This window comes from Vitis vinifera, chromosome 4, assembly GCF_030704535.1.
Source record: "Vitis vinifera cultivar Pinot Noir 40024 chromosome 4, ASM3070453v1".
NCBI lineage: Eukaryota > Viridiplantae > Streptophyta > Magnoliopsida > Vitales > Vitaceae > Vitis > Vitis vinifera.
Genome location: NC_081808.1, coordinates 434,411 through 439,458, shown reverse-complemented (window position 1 = coordinate 439,458; position 5,048 = coordinate 434,411).

Here is a 5,048-nt window from a genome sequence, read left to right as displayed (position 1 = left end):
ATATATCACTTTTTGAGACTCGGCGTATATCCTGAGGCTGCCACGGCCAAGGATAAGAGAGCATTGAGACAGTTGGCTACCCGATTCGTCATCTGTGGCGAGACATTGTATAGACGATCGCCTGATGGGATGCTACTATTATGTTTAGACCGCACCTCTGCCGATCGGGTGATGAGAGAGGTTCATGCGGGAGTCTGCGGACCACATATGGGAGGACATATGTTGGCTCGTAAGATCATGAGGACAGGATACTTCTGGTTGACCATGGAGACAGATTGCTGCCAGTTTGTTCAGAGGTGTCCCGAGTGTCAGATACACGGAGATCTCATTCACGTGCCGCCCTCCGAGCTGCACGCACTGACTTCACCATGGCCATTTTCCGTCTGGGGTATTGATATCATCGGGAAGATTTCACCGAAATCTTCCAGTGGTCATGAGTTCATCCTGGTCGCCATCGATTACTTCACCAAGTGGGTAGAGGCCGCTTTGTATGCGAGATTGACATCGTCTGGAGTTGCTAGTTTCATCAGATCACACATTATCTGTCGCTATGGAGTCCCTCATGAGTTGATTTCAGACAGAGGAGTACATTTCAGAGCAGAGGTTGACACCTTAGTACAGAGATACGGCATCCGGCATCATAGATCGTCTGCGTACAGGCCGCAGACGAACGGGGCAGTAGAGGCCGCGAATAAGAATATCAAGAGGATATTACGGAGGATGGTCGAGACTTCTCGGGATTGGTCAGAGAAGCTCCCATTTGCATTGTGGGCTTATCGGACTTCTTTTCGCACCTCTACAGGCGCCACACCCTACTCCTTGGTATATGGCATGGAGACGATGCTACCCGTTGAGATTGAGATGGGTTCGTTGAGAGTAGCACTAGAGCAGCAGATTCCCGAGGCAGATTGGGCTCAGGCTTGATTTGATCAGCTCAATCTCCTAGATGAGAGGAGATTGAGAGCAGCAGACCATGTTCGTGCGTATCAGAGGAAGATGGCCCGCGCTTTCAAAAAGCGGGTCAAGCCCAGACCATTACAGATAGGTGACTTAGTTCTGAAAGTCATTAGGGGATTGATCAGAGATCCTAGAGGGAAGTTCAGACCCAACTGGAGCGGACCTTATTTCATCAGGGAGTTGACCCCAGAGGGCGCTGCATGGTTGATGGATTTAGATGGAAACCGATTCTTAGAGCCAACCAATGTGGATCAGCTAAAGAGGTACTATGTTTGAGACCATGATCGCAGGATGGGTGGCCGTCATTTCGGTTAGCTATTACCTTGTTATTCCTTTGTGATACATAGTCCGTTGCTAGCCCATTGAGCCTCGCATGCGCATTATAGCCTTTCTTTCTTATCGCCTTGCTCACATTTTCACACCGGGATAGGGGCCCTTTAATGTATGCATGCATTGTTTGGTAGTTTCATGAGCTTTGGACCTAGAGGCATGTTTTTCTCATTATCTTTTCCTATCACTACACCTCTGCATTTTCATCTCATCTTGTTGGTTATGGTATTCATCTCTTCTTCCTTATCCTATCTATTATTCGTTTGTTTCATATTTCTCTTCACCCTGGGTGGTGAGCCCCCTCAGTTCATTACATGGAGGATAGTCACATCATTTCCACCATCTATCTCACGGACATTGGTTTAGAGATCTTTAGTTTGAGAAGGTCATCTTGTTAGAGAGAGTTTGTTGGTTACCTTAGCACTTGGGGGTGTGTTCATTTGTTATTGATATCATCTTTGGGGTTCATTTGCTCACGTTCAGGGTACGCGTATTTGTATATATGTAAAAAAAAAAAAAAAAAAAAAAAAAAAAAAAAAAAAAGAAAAAGAAAAAAGAAAATTATTATTATTATTATTATTATTATTAGCACATGTGTGTATGTACATAGTGTTCTCGATCATTGGGTATGTATATTGATGTTTGGGGGTCATTTTTATCGAGTATGTTCGTTATTGGGAGTTCGTATGTGAGCTCTCTGAGATCCCATGTTATTTGTATTGCTTCGTCATATCTATTTGTGAGAGAGATGAGTGACCTTCTCCTAAGGACTCCGAGTCATTGTCCTTTCCATCATTACATTCATTATTGATGTGACTTCACTTCATGTTTGATCTGATTCGATCACTACATTTCTTCACATATCCATTGTTTCGCTGTCGTTTTTATCGTTGCTTGTGATTCATCTCATCCCCTTCACATCTTTTTCTCTTCTTACAGTGACCCATCTCGGGTTCGATACTCCGCATCATCATTACACATGTCACTATTAGTTCATTTTGCCCTATTTGTCTCCTTATCGATATCATATTCACATTAGGCATCCTCAGGTCCATGGCTCATGAGGTTCACTATACATGTTGCATTTCATATATGAGGGCATGAGTTTTGATCATCGGGTATTTGAGCCTAGTTTTCCTTTATTTCTATCACCCTATCACCTTGGCCTACGTTACGTCCCGTGTCTTAAGACCACCCTGAGGCCATGAGATCAGATGTCGTCTTCAGCAGCCTCTACTTGGACAGGTGATTGAGATCTGGTTGATATTTAGATATTGTCATGCTTCTTCTTCTGGGAGTCGCCTCTTTGATGTGTAGGTCTGACTCAGTTGTGTTCGGATTACCAGGATCGTGAGTTTGATGATGATTGATTTGGTGTCACCTGATTTTTGACCTATCATACCTCTGGTACCACACTGGGGCATATCCCATTTCATTTGGAGGTTCATGGATCCTCACGGACTTGCGCGATCATCACTTACTGGATGCTCATCGAGACGTGGACATGATCGTTACCTTACGGAGTCTCTAAGATCCACCCAGCCGGGTCCGCACTTCTCGACACTTGGATTCCATCATGCCTCTCCATCTGGGAGGTACATTTTGGACATGTGCACATGATTCAGTTATGGATTCGGACGACCATTGTTACATGTTCGATGATAGATGATTTCTTGTCGCTTGATTTCTGACCTGTCGTGCATCCGATGCCCATACTGGGGCATATTTTCCGTTTCGGACGAGATTTACGGACTTTCATAGAGGTCACGTGTGCGATGATGGATGTTTTCACGACATTTGTTCTTCGGACCTGTCACGCACCTGATGCCATACTGGGGCATATTCCGTTTCGGAGGATCTTTATGGATCTTCGCAGAGGTCACATGTTCGAGGATAGATGATTCCATTCTACCTGATCTCCGACCTATCATACATTTCGATGCCATACTGGGGCATATTTTCCTTTTCGGATGAGATTTACGGACTTTCCGGGAGGTCACATGTGCGATGATGGATGATTTCATGACATTTGTTCTTCGGACCTGTCGCACACCTGATGCCATACTGGGGCATATTCCGTTTCGGAGGATCTCTATGGATCTTCGCAGAGGTCACAGGTTCGAGGATAGATGATTCCATGCTATCTGATCTCCGACCTATCCTACATTTCGATGCCATACAGGGGCATATTTCGAATTCGGATGAGATTTACAGATCATGAGGGAGTCGCGTGCTTATCCTTATTTGGCGAGATGTATGCGAAGATGGTGATATACTCGTTATCCTCACGATGATTCCTTAGTGGAGCCTATCGAGAGCCATCTAGCCAGGCATGGATGACCTGAGCTCATCTGATTTTTCGACATGTTACATTCTCGACGCCACACTGGGGCATATTCCCCATCTTGATCGAGATTTATAGATCCCCACTGGTTTACATGATCATCCACGGTTATGGGATACGCGCCAGGTCGATGTTCGACTTCATTTTGTCCGGACACTCCGAGGAGCCTCTCTTGAGTCATTCAGCCAGATTCATACCCTTTTGTGTAGTCGTGATTCCTGGATGGAGTTGTCTCTGGTGCCTAGATTTCCCGCGTCATCATTTCAGAGGGGTACATATCAGATCTGTTACGCGTCCCATTGGTGTTATTCTCGGGTCATCGGGACAGATCGGGTACATCTGATGTCATACTGGGGCATATTGCCTTCATTTAGCCCTGGAGGCGATCGTTCCCTCACATATCCGTTACAGTTCCCATCACTCGATCGAGATATATTGTATTCGCTTCACTGACCGTTATTCCTGAGCTTTTCATCGATATGAGCTCTCGGCGGAGCATCGTCCGAGACTCGTAGAATCCCTTTCAACCATTTCCAGCGGATTGAGATTTACAGCGACATGCCACGCTGGGGCATACCCCCACCCCTGAGTTCATCGGATCATTTGCAGATTCCCTCACTACTTGATCTACTTCTTGATCTTCATAGGGCATCCCCCTGTTGCCACTGTCTTTACGTTTGGGGCATCCCCCCACTGTCATTTTTCGTTTGGGGCATTCCCCCACTGTCATTTTACGTTTGGGGCATCCCCCCATTGTCATTTCGTTTGGGGCATTCCCCCATTGTCATTTCGTTTGGGGCATTCCCCCACTGTCATTTTTCGTTTGGGGCATCCCCCCACTGTCATTTCCGTTTGGGGCATCCCTCCACTGTCATTTCGTTTGGGGCATCCCCCCACTGTCTTTTACGTTTGGGGCATTCCCCCATTGTCATTTCGTTTGGGGCATCCCCCCACTGTCATTTTGTTTAGGGCATCTCCCTACTGTTATTTACGTTTAGGGCATCCCCCTATTTTCAGTTTGTTTAGGGCATTCCCCTACCGTCAGTTCGCTTAGGGCATCTCCCTTTGTTTCAGATTCATCACCACCGTAGGTCTTCACCTATGGGCCTTATAGTTTAGTGTTTAGAGTTAGCCTTTTGATTTGGCTTCCAGAGCTATTATTGTTTTTCTCAGTTTGACGTTCAGAGTCATCATCATCACTTCTTAGTTTCGGCGTTCAGAGCCATCATCGGTTTTCAGATCGACATTCAGAGTCCCTTCCTCGGTTTCGGCATTCAGAGTCGTTATCACTTCTCAGTTTGACGTTCAGAGTCATCATCATCACTTCTCAGTTTCGGCGTTCAGAGCTATCATCGATTTTCAGATCGACATTCAGAGTCCCCTCCTCGGTTTCGGCGTTCAGAGTCGTTATCACTTC